The sequence below is a fragment of the Drosophila bipectinata genome, chromosome XR (assembly GCF_030179905.1).
Source record: "Drosophila bipectinata strain 14024-0381.07 chromosome XR, DbipHiC1v2, whole genome shotgun sequence".
NCBI classification, from domain to species: Eukaryota; Metazoa; Arthropoda; class Insecta; order Diptera; family Drosophilidae; genus Drosophila; species Drosophila bipectinata.
The window spans coordinates 4,436,232-4,453,968 of NC_091735.1; the positions used below are offsets into that span (position 1 = coordinate 4,436,232).

The 17,737-nt window shown below is 39.0% G+C and overlaps 1 protein-coding gene and 1 long non-coding RNA gene across 3 annotated transcripts in view; one reads left to right on the top strand and one right to left on the bottom strand.

The window, feature by feature from the left end:
* The window catches only part of mRpL3 (mitochondrial ribosomal protein L3), a 47,288-nt gene that overhangs the window by 19,327 nt on the left and 10,224 nt on the right, over positions 1–17,737 (bottom strand). The window lies entirely within an intron of this gene.
* LOC138925685 (uncharacterized) lies at positions 6,952–7,673 on the top strand. Its single transcript, XR_011441883.1, has 3 exons — positions 6,952–7,124; positions 7,286–7,378; positions 7,441–7,673. It is a non-coding gene; the product is annotated as an uncharacterized lncRNA (long non-coding RNA).

Sequence of the window (17,737 nt, forward strand, 5' to 3'; positions counted from 1 at the left end):
CATGTAACTTTAACAAAAATCAATGTGGAACAGGGAATTTCCTGACTCTGACCCCAGGGCGCTCAAAGGCGAAGGAGTTTCTGGCATGACAAAGCTCCCCCTACAGGGGGATGAATTTTTTACCAAATCGGAAGGGTCCACCGAACTCCAAACCAACCGGCAAGACCCTCTAGGAAAACCCTGATCTGGCAGTGACTCACTTAATGCAGCACAAGGCTCCTATAAATATAGGAGAAGAGCAGGCTTTTTACTAATCAAGTCGGCGCAATTCTTCCCGGACCAAGACTAGATTATTCAATGGGCAAAAGAGATCTTGTCTGCTTTTTAACCGGAAAAGGCGGGGAGGAGGCTAACGCCAAAGAAACCGACAGCAGTAGGCACCACCTTACCAAGAACCTCTTGAGAAAGCATTGCGAGTTGCAAGGGCGTTTTATAAAGGAGAAGTTCCAAAACGGAGAAGCTCCACCAGAATGCAAACACTCAAGCTGGTACCAAGGTAGAATTAGGATGATAGAGTGCCAGTAGGCGAGATCCATCTCTACAAGGGATTGATAGCCTTGTCTATCGGAAGGAGGAGAACCTTCGGAAGGGTTAACATCAGAAAAGAGCGACTTGGCAAGGGCTCTGAGATGCGTCGGTATGGAGGAGGAGGGGGTTACTGTGTTGCAGAATCTCAACGATTTATCTCAAAAATTTCTACAAATAAGGCTCCAAGGCTGGGAAACCCTCGCATTTCTCCATCCAGAATTACACATCAATTAATTCTTCGTCCTTTCGTAAGGATCAAGGCAGTAGAAAGGCTAATTAGTCTCCGGCTCACAGCATGCGTATCGGAAAGGCGAATCCATGGAGACAGCTCTCCATGAGCTCACCTCGTTCGCCAAAAATGTGACGCTTAGGAAGAGTACTTATCTTTTGAACGTGGCGGAGAATAGCTTACAACGATCCTTCAAGGGTGTTGGATGTAAAGTTACGGACGCGGACGTCGTAACAATTGCCTTCACTGGAAAATTTCCAAAAACTCTTCGGGACCGTTTGACGGAAAAGCTGAGGTTCTTTAAGGGGGGACATCTGAGTAACAGGCCAAAAAAAAGCGGTTTTTCTCGAATTTTTTTTGGCCAAATCAAAACAGCTAATCGAAAATTTGTAAATGGGGTTTTATTATATTATATTTAAACTACACAATACAATTTTTTTTTAATAAATCGAAAACAAAATGGCGGCCCTGCAACCCTTATTCGTAGGCACTATTTTTTTAAAGGGGGTCCATGGCCGAACACCTAACGTCCTTAATTTTTGATCTAGAACAAAAAATCAAGTTTGGTTAGTTTCTTTATCTCAACGGCTATCGACACACGTAGGATTTTTTCGATATATTGATTTTTTCCAAAATGGCAAGTGATTGAACAAAATTTTCAATTTTTACTAACAAAAAACGTCACAAAATTGTTGATAAAAAAAAAAGTAAGCAAAATAAAAAAAAAATGTGTTGACGTGTGTCGATAACCATAGGTATTCTGAGTATACTGTCAAAATTTTAGATCGATAGGTTAAGAGTTGTTCGAGTTAGGTGTTCGGCCAACTCAAAAAAAGTGGTTTCGAGAAAAACGCGTTTAAAGTTTTAAGTACTGTGGGATATACCTGTGAGGCATCGCCGCAGAATGGAAAATTTCGACACTTTGGCCGGACTCTATCTTTTGATATGTTATTTTTAAGACCAAAAAGAATTTTTCAAGCGAAAAAAAAAATTTTCGATTTTTTCAAAACTCTACTCAGATGTCCCCCCTTAAGCATGGGCAAATAAGCAGTAGTTAATTCATCCAAGACCGAATGAGTCCTGTTCACAAGCAAGTACAAATTGTTAAATTTAAACTTCCGAAGCTCGTATCACTTCCGAAGATACTCTTACCATCAGCGGTAAAGCACCTAGGAATCAAGCTAGACAGCAAACTGGACAGGGAGCTTAATGTAATGGATAGAGCAAACAACGGGACAATCAAGCTCTACACCTCTACACCTATAGGCAGCCAGCAGATACTAACGACAACTTTCTGATTATCGTTCAAAGGGGACTAAATAGGGATGCAAATATTTTAAATAAATAAATATAAATGTGCAGGGGAGTACTTTTAATCCAAGGCGTTGCAAATAATTGAAGTATACTTTATTTTAGTTAATATATATTGTATTGGAGAAAAACGTTTTGTACATTTTCCGTCTACCATGCAAGGTGATGAACGATTCACATTTCCGCATGGACTATGAATCATGTTTGTAGTAGCAATATCATACACTAATTGATCAGTAGCCGGATCTAGAAACGGCAGAAATTAAGCTATCGATGTCTTCAGGACATTAAAAATCATTCTGTACGTATTCTTGCATGTCATGTGTCAGCGTTGTTCTCAATAGAATCTCGGAAGTGGAGATAGTCTTCCGCATGTAGCTTCTGTTGATTAAGTCGCAAGTATCGCAGTCGTTCACTCTCACATCTTCAAATATGTATATCCCGACCATAAATTGTTGACAATGCTTACGAAATCTTAAATTGATGTTGTCTCCTAGTGCTCCCCAACAGTTCTGTTTACCAGGATCTGCTTTATTAGGCACACGGATTGATAATTTACCCCTAGTCTTGTCAGCACATTGATTATTGAACGTGGCAGGATGTTGTTGAACGCACCCTCTATGTCTTGAAAAGCAATAAGGGCTTATTGCTTCATGGAGAGCCGTCTCCGTGGATTGGCCCTTTCTTTACGCGTGCTGTGATCCCGAAATGTCATTTGGGTTAATGGTAAGATGAATGTGGATGCTAATGAGTCTCTCCATTGTCTCGAGGAGGAAGGACGACAGACATGAACTGAAGTCCTTGAGTGCCAGTGCAATGTTTTTTCCGCTTTGGATATGAAAACAACCTTCGTTCGTTTCGGGCACGATACCGGTCCTGAAGATTGCTGTAAAGAATTTCCTTATTCATAACAACAAATTAGAACCTGCTTTGGTTAATTGGGCCGGGAACATGCCATCAGGGCCTGAAGATTCAAAGGGCTTGCAACTGTTTATCGCCCAACTGAGATTCCTATTACTTAAGAGGTATTTAAGCTGAAGGAGGAGCCTGAGAACACCCTGGGAAATGTGCGTTTGTGAGAGCTTCTATTGTTTCCTTGCTGCACGTGGTCCAGCTACCATCAGAGTTTTTGATGTGCCCTACATTATGTGCATTGGTTTCGTGGACCTTCCAAAGGCGGGCGACTTCTGAGGTCCCTTTAATACATGTGCCGAACCTGGTCCAGGAATTTCACTTTACCCTACGCAGTTCCTTGTTATACTGCTTGAGGTTCGCTTTATACGCCTCCCAAGTTACTTCTGTGTTTGCATAACTGGCAAAGTCAAAGGCTTGTCGGGCCTTGGTTTTTAAGGGTGCAAGTGTTGGCTTGCTACTGTTCGATATCTTTTGGGACACACCCTATTGAATGCCTTGGCGCAAGACACCGTTATCGTGCCCACTATGGCGTTCGGGTCTTCCTTGTTGGAGGTTCCCGTAAGGATCTGTCTAGTTTCTTCATGTAAAGCTCCCAGTTGCCTCCCTAGAATTACGTACTGCTAGCTAAGTGAAGTTCTTAAAATTGGCAACTTATTCTACGTGTCGGTGGACCGAGAGGGAGTGTTTCTCTAAGACTCCCCATTCAAAAACCATGTCTGTTGTAAACCCGGACCGTCACATGCTCGAAGCAGTACTTAATTCGGTATCCCGCCTTCTCCAGGATTCTCGCGGTGTCCTCATTAAGCGTGAGTATGACCTGCCTCCGTAGTGCCACCGCATCCTCCAACTTGGCGACTCTTCAGTCCGCCGTGGGAAGCACATTTGCACATTTTCAGCATCGCCAGGATGGTGTAAGGGTCTGCTAGCATTTCGGGCCATACTTGAGCCCTCGCTTTGCTGGGGACCTCGTCCCAGTCAACCGCCTCCAGCTTTGCACCCGGGTAGACCCCCCAAAGCGTTGCTATGAACTAGGATCAGCCCATCTCTGGATCCCCTATCAAGTACTCCAATGAATGTTCCGGCATTTGTTACCTCGACGAACGATCGCTTAGTTGGCTGCGGCTGGACCTTCTTTTTCTTCGACTAGGGCGCTCCCTACTTTGGTTGACCTCTGCCGTTTTGCACTCTGCGCGATATCTTTGAGAGAGGTCCCTCATACAGCCGACTTCTGCACTCCGCCTTTGCCTGTTGAAAGTCGGGCTTTTTCTTGCCCACCTTATGACCTCAGGCTGGTCTGGGTTAGATTCCGGCGATGGGTCCGCCCTAACCAGAAAAGAAGCTACTCTCCTCCTATCCTTATAGGAGCCGTTGCGTTGCGTCGAGTGATACGTTGTCGGAACAAGGTTTGCCTTAGGGGCCGTGACGGTTGGAGGTTGCTGCCAATGCCAAACAAATCTCATACATTTTTACAAATCTACTACTCGCCAATTGAGTGGATGCACATTGCTACTACCTCAATTTATCTTTTGCCAGGCGTATCGTCGGCTAGCTGGACACTTTTTTGCGCACAATGACTAATTAAAATTATTTTAATCACACATGGACATCGCCTATCGAGGTTATGGACTACTGCATACCCGTCGATCATCCCAATTTAAACTATCAAGTCTCCACTCCATTTTTCACTGCGCATTTTTCAGAATCCGCGACCACGGTAGTGCTGAAACTAAATAAATAGCTATCATTAGATCCGCGGATCACAGCCTTAACCTAACCTAACCTACAGATTTTTTATGCTGGATATATACTGAATTTGGTAATCAGGACACAATCTGTATCTTCTCAGACAGTCAAGCGGCACTCAAAGCCCTTGACGGTCTTTCATCCAACTCCAGGACAGTGAATGACTGTCGCAGATCTCTTAACGAGATGGCAGAGCAGCATGACATACACCTCATATGGGTGCCCGGGCATAGGGACCACGAGGGTAACTGCGCCGCCGACGAACTAGCAAGAGCAGGTACTACCAATCCTCTCCTACCGGAGAAGGAACCAGTAGGTATCCCCTTAGCTACGTGTAGGCTAAAATGCAGGGATCACTTTGACCGCGCAGCACTGCGGAAATGGAGAAACCTCCAAAACTGCAGGAACTCCCGCATGATATGGCCAATCCGATCTAGGAAGAGGTCAATGATGCTCATCGCCCTGAATAGGCAGGACTGTAGTCTGGCGATCAAGGCCATTACGGGACATTGGTTAATAGGAGCACACGCGGCTAGACTAGCGGTGCCTCATTATGACTACTGCAGAAGCTGTGGAGACGAAGAAGAGGAAGAGACAGTCGCACACCTCCTGTGTCAATGCCCTGCGCTGGGGCGCATTCGACTCAAATTCCTGGGCGCAGCAATACTTACAGACCCTACAGACCTCGCGGAGGTCGCTCCACACAGACTCGTAGCCTTCATCCGTAAAGCCGGATGGGACCGCGAGCCGCTTCAAGAAGGATAGAGCACCCTTGGGCACATAAGTAGTGGGAAGGGAGAGGTCCTTTTGTAGGATCCTTGCCTGTGCGGTATCACAAGGAGCCCTAGCGGCTCAAGTGGATGGGGATCAGAAACCGGCCCTCATCGCCGCCTCAACCTAACCTAACCATATACTGAATTTTTTTTATGAAAAAAACTTTTTTCTTTACTTTTGAACTTTAATTAAAGTATGTGTGGAAGAAATGAGTACCGGCAATCATATATGACCTCTCATTTGAATAGCCCAACCTACTTCATAATGAACAAATGTATATAATTGATAGATATTCGACTATATCCGTCCTTTTTTACTGGCTTCTTTTGGAGCCAACTGCTAACTAACTGCCCTCTGAGTGCCATCTGAGTAAACAGAAAACAGAAAAAAGAAACAGGTGGTAATCACTTGGTGCGAGGACCGGACTGTACAGTGGATGCAAAAGAACCTCCCATCCAAGCTCCGAGCTGGTCCAAGCTCGACATGCAAAGACCCTCCTGCGGTGATGTTTGGGGAGGATTGAAGTCCGCTGCAAAGTAAGCTTAGAGTTTATGAGCTTCTCGTAATCCTCTTAAAGCTTACCGTAAAACGCCCTTATCAAATTGTCCACCCCAACAAAGCTAGTTCCCCCTCTATAGAGGGGCTGAACCATCCCTTACCGACTGGTGACTCTATCCAGAGCCAGAAAAAAAGTTTCGTGGTGAGCCCTGTCACCGCTTCCGACTGCACTGCCTTTGATGCAAGGCAAATGAAAAAGGCGATGTATCCCTTGTAAAAGCTAGTTTCTTGCAACCGCGTTGCCTTAAGATCTAAAGCGCCTGTTTAGTAAGTCGCAGTTGCAATGAAAGGTCGACTGGGAGGTTCACTCGGTAAAGCGGCAAGTCTCCCATAAGCTGAGTAGAAGTGGATGGCCAGGTACGGGCCACTTCGAACTGTTTGCCTTCCTATCAATATTCAGAATCGTCGGGGTGCGTGTGCCAAAGCCAGTTGCGCACCTCCGTGCAGTCGAAACATCTGAGTGCCGAGTTAGAAGCTGAGTAAAATGATGAGAGCTTGGAACTATTGTTGGATGACGACGCTCGTATGACAAGCTAGAATGGCGTAACGTACTTCTTCACTCGCAAAAAGCTTTTCGATAAGAGCGGCGACAAGCTCAAGGGTTTTCTTCGGGAAGGCAAGGAAACACTAAAGCTGGGCTGGGCTGAAGCGTTCAACGTAGTGCACAAATGCAGATTATCGTTTTTCCTCTTCTCCATCTCTTTATCTCATCCACCGTCTCAAAATGAGCGAGCAATTAGCTGATCGGAGCGCCCCGCAAAATGGGACAAGCAGCACATTTAAGCAGAAACTATTTTCAATCGTTATACTAAGTAACTATAAGTTAAATAATATTATCTCTAGCTTTGCCTTAAATCCAAAATTAAAACTAAATGCTTAATGCCGTTTTTTTTTTATGGGCCGTGATAACGGAGCAAGTACTCCCACCATAATACTACCATACAGAAGGAATCTCCCTCCGCAACCGTCAAAAAACCAATCAACACTACTACCTGCAAAGAGAAGTAACCCCCTCGGTAATCGCCAGGGACAACCACGACTGTGAAATCACTGACTGCAGCGAGGGGTAACTAAATATAATTAAATACACCCTGACCTTAATATAATTACTAATTTACAAAAATTTAAAAAAATATGTACTAATAAAAACAATGATGGTCAATGATGGCAATTACACGTCCTACATGATTCAATATATGGCAAAATTTGATCAATTTCTTCTGTTAGGTGTACCGCGGAAACTATGGGTGATGGAACCGATGTTTGTTCTGGACTTTGGTTCAGAGGAGCCTAAAGGTTATGAAGAAGTTAAAATTATGCGTGAGATAAAAAAAATTGGAAATGGTCGGCTTGTGTAATTGGAAAATTTATGTATTTCGTAGATTGCGCCCTAGATGCGCAAGATGACTAGTCCATACAAAACTATTGAAATTAAAGTTCCCACGTTTCTATGCACTACTGCCCCTGCAGCTGAGATGAAATGGACAAAAGCGTGAGGGTGAAAGGACGTTCCGCTCTCACGACGATACTGAAGCCCTTCAAGCAGTAGAGGAGACCTGCACTAAGATAAGGACATTATCAATTATCATTAATTGATTATAATTATCATTATAAAAATTTGCCGATAGCTACAACTAAACTACAAAAGACTACACCCTAAGAATAAAGTTTAAATTAACAACCTACTAGAAAATTAAAATGCAGTTAAATTTTCGAAAAAAGACATGGGAATCTATAAGCCTTGCAGCATGCCACGCCTAAGTTACAACTTACCGATCATTATACAATTATACAAGGTAGTTCATTCGTAGAATTATAGTACCTTATTTTAATTTAAACATAGTAAGCGTTGAATAGTGTGAGTGAAACGGCTATACAGTACTTTGATTAAACCGCACACAGGGCATGGGGCTAAAAGTTTTTCTTAGTTATGACAAGAGTTGTAGTGTTTATAGTTTTACTTTAGTTAGTTTTGAATTTGCCATTATTCTTTGTTTTTGTTTTAAACAGCCATTCTCTTGTTTAAGTTCTTAAATATAAATTATATACGTATCTTACAATTTTTTTTATATTTATCGACCTGCTTAGCGGCGTTTAACAATGTCTGTTTTAATTTTTTAATTTAAAAAATAACTAAAAAAAAAAAAAAAAAAAAAAAAACTTTACGCCTAGCACGTGCTTGCGATAATAACTGGAAAAAGCACTGAAATTAAGGGACCAAAACCCGAACGATTTGTCAGCCGAATGGACTACATCAGTGGTCGGCACCCCAATACATTCATATGATTTTACCGCATTAGTCTTAGTAACGAATAGCAAAAAGTAGGCTGTGAGCATGACGTTTCACACATTTATACTGTGTGTGTGCGGCAGAGCTCGGGCAGAGAAATTTCCTATGCCCCCGAGATAGGGCCGTGTCGACCTCTGGACTACATTGTATAATTGTATCATGTTACCGATATTTAATACCCACAATAAGAATAAATCGAAGGTTAGGAGGTATGTGTCAAATTCGCACGGAAAACCGAATTGAGTGGGGCTCTGATAAGGTTGTGCTTAAGCTTAAGGGGAGGGTAAGGTCAAATCATGCGAAAAAAGCCATTTTTTTTGTGATTTTTTTCCTGACGACACAGTTAAAATTTATTAATTCAACCAACGGTGTATTAAAGTATGACATTAGAAGAATGTTTTATCAAATTAAAAAAAAAAAATATTAAAAAATATGGCAATGGTAGCAATTGTCCGGAAGTGTCGCCAAAAAAAAGTTGAATTGCGGTGCCCCTCATAACTCAGTTCTGGATCATTTGTAATCAAAAAATGAAAATTCATTCGTTAGATAATAGTTCGCCCCAGGTAACGCTGTAAAGGTTTTTTGAAAATTGCAATTTTTTAATTTTTTTGAAGACTTTGAAGTGAAAAACTCCATTTTTTGCGAAAAAATCGGTAAATTTGTCATTGCAAAATCAAAATTATGAACAAAAAAAAAAAAACTCGACAGCGTTACCTCGTAAAATATGTACAGAAATAGTGTTTAAAATTTCAAAAGGATCGGTGCAGTAGTTTTGAAGTTATGAGGGGCACCGACTTTGAAAACGTGAGTTGTGGGAAAAACGCTTTAAAGTTTTAAACAAAAAAAAATCCAGTGTAAAACGTTTATAAGCAACTTCGTCAATAACTAATAACTTCGTCAATTTTGCTTTAATTGACTTGAAATTTTGACACAATATTCTTCAAATATTATGCATTCAATTAAAAAAAAATAAAAAAAAATGGCAAAAAAAAAAATTTAATACCTTACCGAGTTGTCTGTTGGCGAATAAATAAATAAATAAATAATGAAAACAACTCAACGATTTAATGCAAAGAGGACCACATTTTTTACATCCTTTTTAATCATCCATTCGCATCTGCAAGATCTCGATCTCTTAACAAAAGAGATGCTTTCACCACGCTTTCAAAGTTCACCACGACGCCCGTTATACACACAAACTCATTGTATGCATACTGTCTGGTTTTTCTCCGTAAATCCGTCTGTCACGCGCAAGTAACTAGTAATCTCTGGGACTGCTTCCCATTACCAACCTTTAATGCCGACTATTCTACTCCTTCTGGCAAGTTTTCTGACTATATCTCCGATTTGCCCAAACCCAACACAAGAGTATTCCACTTCTGAACTAATAAGTGATGTCTTTTCGAGTGGTCTCGCAGGTTTATTTAATGTGTCGATATACATATAAGATATAGTGAGCTTACATAGGAGGTGTGTTTAAAAAAGTAAAGTGACTTTTCGAATTTCGCGGGCAAAAAATTTTCGATAATCGTTTTTTTTGTTTTGTTACGTTGGTACACTCTTCCCTAACATCTTTTCTAAGTTTCAATTGAATCCCCTTTTTTGTTTGGTTGTGAGGGGCGTAAAGGTTACAAGTTGTTTTGCGTGCTCGGCGATTTTTTGCTATCGAAAAACATGGATCAAAGGATTTGCATCAAGTTTTGTGTAAAAAATAAAAATAATTTCTCCGAAATACTTGAAATTTTAATAGTGGCATACGGTAAATCTGTTCTGAGTAAAAAAAAAGTTTTACATATGGTACAAACTCTTCCAAGATGGCCAAGAAGATGCCAATGACAGGCCTCGCTCTGGATGCCCAAGCACGTGTAAATGTTTAAGCAGTGAAGAAAATTGTTTGCAAGAAGTTGCTAAAGATGTTTATATATCGTTTGGCTCGTGCCATGAAATTTGTTCAAACGTTTTGGGCATGAGTCGTCTGTCAGCGAAGTTTGTTCCGAAATTGCTAAATTTTGACCAAAAGAATCGTCGCATGAGCATCGCTCAAAAGATGTTGAATGCGTTAACGACGACCCAGATTTACTCATAAGGGTTATAACTGGTGACGAATCATGGGCATATGGTTATGATATCGAAACCAAAGCCCAATCGTGCCAATGGAAGAGCCCAGGTGAGACCAAAAAAAGCACGCCAAGTTCGATCAAATTTCAAAGTTTAAATCTTCGATTACCATGTCGTGGTGCATCAGGAGTTCTTACCATATGGTCGTAGAGGCAAGAAACCGTATTATCTGGAAGTTATGCGCCGTTTGCGAGAAGCAACACGAAAGAAACGTCCAAAATTGTGGAAAAAAATTTAATGAATTAATTGAATAGGTCTTAACTTACTGATTCTATTCTACGTCTGCGTTTCTGCGTCTATTCTGATTCGCCTCTTGCTTAAGACTAATGATCTCGCTGGATCAGTTACCAGACTCGTTCTAGTATTTTCTGTAGCGCATAATAGCCATTCTCAGAGTTCATTTTATTATTTATCAGATGATTACAAATAGGGATTATTTCCAAAAATTTTAAGAAGAAATGCATTGAGTTTCGACATTTTAAAATTGGTATACATATATAAGAGCTTGCAAAAAACTGTTGATCATTTTAAAGTGTCCGATCATCGGAATACTTTTATTTTTATTTACTTTTATTCGATTCGGTCTGTCAAATACACTTTCATTTCTTTTCTTTTTATTAAAAGTGTCTCTTAAAACTTTATAGGTACTAAATAAACATTTTTCGATAAATCACAATATTCCGAATTGACTTACCCGTCTAGAACAGTGGTGGGCAAAACTAACTCATGTTTAAAATTTGAGTGTGTGCGTAGGCAGCAAAAAACAAAGAGAGCAAGGTGTTCTCAGAGAGCTCTCTGAGAGCACTGAGAGAAAAACTTTGTTGGTTTATTTTGTTTATAAAATATTTTGTAAATATATAAAAGGGTATAACAAATTAATATAAAAAACAATATGCAAAATACAATTTAAAAAAAAAAAAAAATTATACAAAACAAAAAATTATATATATAATGCGTGCAAAGGAAAGAAGTCATTAGTTTTAAAACTGAGATACAAGTTTGTGAAGAAACAGACGGACATAAAAAAAGTCGGACATGCTCATTAAAAAAAAAAATAAATTTAAAATTATTATATTATTTTATCAATATTAATATGTCCAGAAAACTCCTTTATACGCAAAAGGTCAGCAATATGGACATCAGATATTTTATTTCTTTACCGACTTTGAATGAGTTTTAGCACTAACCATACAGCATATAGACAACCCATTTCATACAACGAAAATGGACGCAAAAATTTCTTGCGACAGGCCCCAGCAGGCCCCAGAGCGGATTTCTTACGCTCTCTTACGCTCATGGTTCGTTCATCTTACGCTCATTCTCTCATTAAATGTTTTCTGTTTCTCAGTCTCTAAACGGAGCGCGATGAAGAAGGTTGGCCTGCGCTTGGTTGATCTTCGTATGTATGCGTGTCACACATTCACATACATGGGTGTATGTGTTCGTGCGATTTCGTTTCGAAGCCAGCGCACAAAATTTTGATTTTTCTTACTTTTCAGGCTTGCTACCCTAACAAAATTCGGGTATTCGTTATTTGATGAAATGACGAAAGAAATTATATTATTTTTTATATTCTATTTTTTATTATTTCAGCATACATTTTTAATTTATTTAGGAATAAGATTGAGTGTTAGTAGTAAAATGTTTTCTGTATATATATTTTTACGAATCATTAAAAATATATATACTGAGAATATGTCAGAGTATATTTCAGTCGGAGTCACTTAAAACGCCGATTGCTTTTAAGTTTTTGTTGTTTTGCAAGAGGCTTGTGCATGCCTACTCTAACGATGGAATGATTTTTAGGGGAGGGTGAAGAACCGAAAACAGCTCATGGACTTGTTTACCTTTTTTGTTTACAATTTTTCAGGCACTTGTTATTATTTTGGGTTATTGTGAGATTTAATTAAATTATTGTCGTTAATTTAATAATTTCCTTATATATTTTGGAACTTTAAAAAGTCGCCGCTCGAATTTGTTTAAGTGACTCCGACCGAAATATACTCTGACATATTCTCAGTATATTGATTTTTAATGATTCGTAAAAATATATATACAGAAAACATTTTACTACTAACACTCAATCTTATTCCTAAATAAATTAAAAATGTATGCTGAAATAATAAAAAATAGAATATAAAAAATAATATAATTTCTTTCGTCATTTCATCAAATAACGAATACCCGAATTTTGTTAGGGTAGCAAGCCTGAAAAGTAAGAAAAATCAAAATTTTGTGCGCTGGCTTCGAAACGAAATCGCACGCACACATACACCCATGTATGTGAATGTGTGACACGCATACATACGAAGATCAACCAAGCGCAGGCCAACCTTCTTCATCGCGCTCCGTTTAGAGACTGAGAAACAGAAAACATTTAATGAGAGAATGAGCGTAAGATGAACGAACCATGAGCGTATGAGAGCGTAAGAAATCCGCTCTGGGGCCTGCTGGGGCCTGTCGCAAGAAATTTTTGCGTCCATTTTCGTTGTATGAAATGGGTTGTCTATATGCTGTATGGTTAGTGGTTTTAGGCTTGAAAATGCCACCTCGCAATTGTAGGTGGTACCAAACATTGGGTAAAGTTTCAAAATTTCGTCTCATAAAAAAGGGTACTTTTTTAAATATATGTCCTTCCAGTTTACGTTTGGCAGTCGAACCGATCACTCGTGTTTCTCCCCCAAAGCGAACTAGAAAGCTAGTCAAGTATAAGTGACAAACACTAAAACAAACATACACACAGTTCTATATATAGATCTCTTATCAGTTAGTGCACCTGTTGTGACAAGCTTATAGCTAATATAAAACTTAATATAAAACTTAAAACCCAAATAATAATGCGTGTTCCACCAGACATTTGGAAGGAAAAACCTTCACCAACCAGCAAATTCCTCATAATATCAAGAACCGATGGGACATCCTTTGCAGGAGTCTCCCCCTTTAATATTAAAAAAGTCATTGATATAACATGCGGGGGTGTAGTTGTCAGCTGTAAGAAGTTACGCGACGGAAACCTTCTCCTACAAACAAAAGACATTAATCAAGCTGAAAAACTTTTCAAACTCACGAACATACTCCACAAACCCGTATCAGTCTCAGAACACCGAACGCTAAACTACTCAAAGGGTATAAATACTCCAACGACCTGCGAGGTATTGAAGAAGAAGAGATCCTCGAAAACCTAAAAAGCCAAACAGTGACCGCAGTTAGGAAAATTATGAAGACCCTTATAGGAGAGCCAACCGAAACTTGACTAATAACACTAACACTAAGTCCATTCGCTAACATTCTTGATGATAGCCAAATAAGCATCCTTTAGTGTTAGGAGCTTGTTCCTTCTCATTTCAGAAATTTTTTATTGAATAATGTGCTTATTCCGAAAAAGAAATGGTTTTTCAATAAGATAGGGATCCGAAGCACTCTTCGAAAATTGTTAAGGAATGGCTTGGAAGGGAACCTTAGAAATTAAATGAAACCCCGGAACAAAGTCCCGACCTCAATCCGATTGAAAATCTTTGGTCAATCATGAAAAGACGGCTCAGGCAGTACGAAACAGGTCCATCAAACAGGGGCAACCTATGGGAGCGTGTTGTAGCTGAATGGATACGCTTTCCTAAAGATATATGAGAAATTTTGGTAGATAACATGCCTGGCCGCGTACAGGAAGTCATCTCAAATAAATTTCTTTGGACAAAATATTAATATTATTTTGGAAATTAAAACTCTTTGAAACGTGCAAAATTGAGTTTATGTGGGTTTTTTTCGTTTTTCATTTATGTCTCCTCGAATTCATCTTTATCATCATTTTTTTTGCTTAGAATTTATTAAAATTAAATAATTAATAGAAAACAAAAAAAAATTTTAAATTTGGTTGTGTGAATATGAATTTATGGGTGACGAAAGTCTGAGTCGTAAACATACACTCAATTTTGCTCGCCACTGTATATACAGGATACGAAAGAGTTCCAGTTCGCCCTTATATACCAGCCCCAATCCGATGTAACAGCTGCTTACGTCTAGGTCACCTCCAAAAATTCTGCAAAAATACAGAGACCTGCTTTATATGCAGCCAACCTGCTCATATTGACATCATAAAGGGAGAAAAATGCGAGCGTGGAACATGCTGCATCAACTGCACCGAAAAAAAAATATGCCGGAAAATAAACACCATCCCAGAGACAGAAACTGCCCAGTTTTTCTTACCCATAAAGAAGTACAAGCCATCAAAACCCTCCAAAAAGTAGACACCAAATCGGCCTGGTCCATCTACAGGAAGAGAAACCAGCATGACGGATCCCTTTATGCATCTGTAGCAAGCTCAACGCAAAACAACATACCAAATCCTCATCGATTATCACAGAATACCCCTTCGACATCAGCATCAACCTCCCACCTCCCACCGACAGTAAAAGACTCCGACAGACCCATTATAGAATATGACGACAAGGAAGATGAAAATATGGTAACAGACTTAAGCGACGAAAATATCAGTAAGGATAGGACAATTAGTAAAGTAAATGTTCTCCCTAGAAACATAAGCAAAAGAACCAAAAGAAATCTAATTACCAAAGAAAAATCTAACACTATTATAACAAGATCTAAGTTTAAAAATATTGCTGAATTGAATAAAGACTAATCGTTAAATCTAAATGGTCACTAAATCTAGATATAAAAATGACACTTAAGGTACTACAATGGAACATAAAAGGATACATGAATAACTATAGAGAATTACAAATTCTTATAAAAAAATATAATCCAAAAATAATAGCATTACAAGAAACCCACATACAAACATCCACTTATATCCCCACCCCAATTAATTACATCCCAATTCACTATAACAGCCACTCCTCAAGATATGGTGAAGTCTCTCTCCTAATACACAAATCAATACACTTCTATAATACTTCTACAAGTCCTATTTTTGATATTGTTTCCACCAAAATAACTAGTCGACAATCATTCACAATCACCTCAGCATATATACCACCTCAAGTAAACTTCAATTTTAACAACTTGTTGAATGAACTGCCCACCAATACCAACAACCTTATCTTAGGTGATTTCAATGCCTGGCATTCTAAATGGGGCTCGAACAATTGCAACAAAAAAGGGAACACTATTAACAAGATCATTGATACTTCCGGTCTAGTAGTTCTGAACGATGGCTCTGCCACTCACTTCAGCACTCACAACACCTTTACCCATATTGACATTTCACTCTGCTCTCCTAACCTTGCTCCTTATGCAAACTGGAAAATTGACCAAGACCTCCATGGCAGTGATCACTTTCCCATTATCACTTCTTTGTTTCAAACAACCACCAACCAAAACACGAAGTAGCACACAAAACGAAAATTCCTACAACAATATGCCAACTGGGACAAGTTCGAGAAATTAACAGCAACATTAAATCCAAAGCTTCAACCCAGTTCAAATATAAACCAAGAAGCAGCAAACTTAAAAAAAATAATTTTACAAAGCGCCAATGAATCTATTCCCCAATCCTTGGTTACTAATTCTGAACACAATGTCCCATGGTGGAACCCTAAGCTAGCCCTTCTTCGTAAATCAAAACAAAAACTATGGCACAAATTAAAAAACAATATTACAATTGAAAACTTAATTAACTACAAAAAAGCCAATGCACTCTTCAAAAGAGAATTAAAATTAGCCAAAAATGCAGCTATGCACGACTTTACATCAGATATACAACCAACTTCCAACCCTAAGATTATTTGGAATAACATCAGAAGATTTTGTGGCCTAAAAACCTCTATACCCATCCACTGCATTCTACCAATTAATCAAAACAATCTGCCCATTATAGAGAAAAGAGATATAGCAAACGAATTTTGCTCCCTCTGGTCTAAAAACTCGGATGACTGTAACTTCGATAGTAGCTTTCTTGCAAATAAAAACTCCACACTAAACAATCTTTATCCTTTAACTCATCCGATAGACAAAAATGAAACACTTATTGAAGAAGAATTCTCAATTTAAGAACTCCACGCGGCTCTTAACAAACTAAAAGGCAAAACTCCAGGGAGTGACATGATTACATACGACATGATTAAAAATTCCTCCAGTATTGTAAAACATAGACTACTACAATTATATAATAAAATCTTTCAGAGTGACATACCGCAAAACTATAAACTGAGTATTGTTATCCCAATTGCTAAACCAAACTCTGACAAAACATCTCTAAATTCGTACCGTCCCATTTCACTAAACTCTTGCTTTGCTAAAGTTCTCTTTTAACTAGCAACAAACTATTGAATAAAAATCAGTTTGGGTTCATTAAAGGTAAATCGGTAACTGAATCTCTACTCTTGGTAGATCTGATCACTAAATCTTTACAGAGAAAAAACCATATCTCAATACTATCTCTCGACTTCCACAAAGCTTTTGACAAAATTGGAATTCATACAATTTTAAATCAACTCGTTTCCTGGCAAGTCGGCCCCAAAATTATAGGTTACATCAAAAACTTCATGACAAACCGGAAAATAAAAGTGAAAATAGGGAATGCTTTCTCCAGAACGTTAGACCTCCATAATGGAATCCCTCAGGGATCACCACTATCCGTCGTTATTTTTACAATCGCTTACAATAAACTATGCGAAATAATCCAAAGTCGCAAAGAACTATCGTTCTGCTCCTACGCTGACGATTTCAACATCATTCGCCCTCTTGGTAAATCTAAAAACCTCGATATCAACTTTAGCAACATACTTACTGAGATTCGAAACTGGTGTTACTACTCAGGTGCTAGCCTCTCAGTAGAGAAATGCAAGTACATACACATATGTAGGAAATATAACTGTAGATGCAAACCCATTATATCAGGATTCAATATATCAGATGTTGACACCCTAAAAATTCTCGGACTCACAATTAATAAAAAATACAACTGGAACTCGCACATAAAATCCCTTATTCCTTCAATACAGAATAGACTTAATATAATCAAATCACTCTCCAGCAACAAACTACATTGCAGCCCACAAACTTTATTAAATGGAGTCAAAGCGCTAATCATCTCTAAAATAGACTATGGTATTTTTATTTACGGATACTCTACAAAATCAGATCTGAACAAAATCAAGACATTTACCAACGCAGCTATCAGAGGCAGTTTAGGGGCGTTTTCCACAACTCCAATTTACAACTTATTACACGAATCTCGTATCTATCCACTGGAGATTAGACGTGACCTTATAACCTCATGTCAACTTAATTCTTTATTAAATAGCAATGACTCT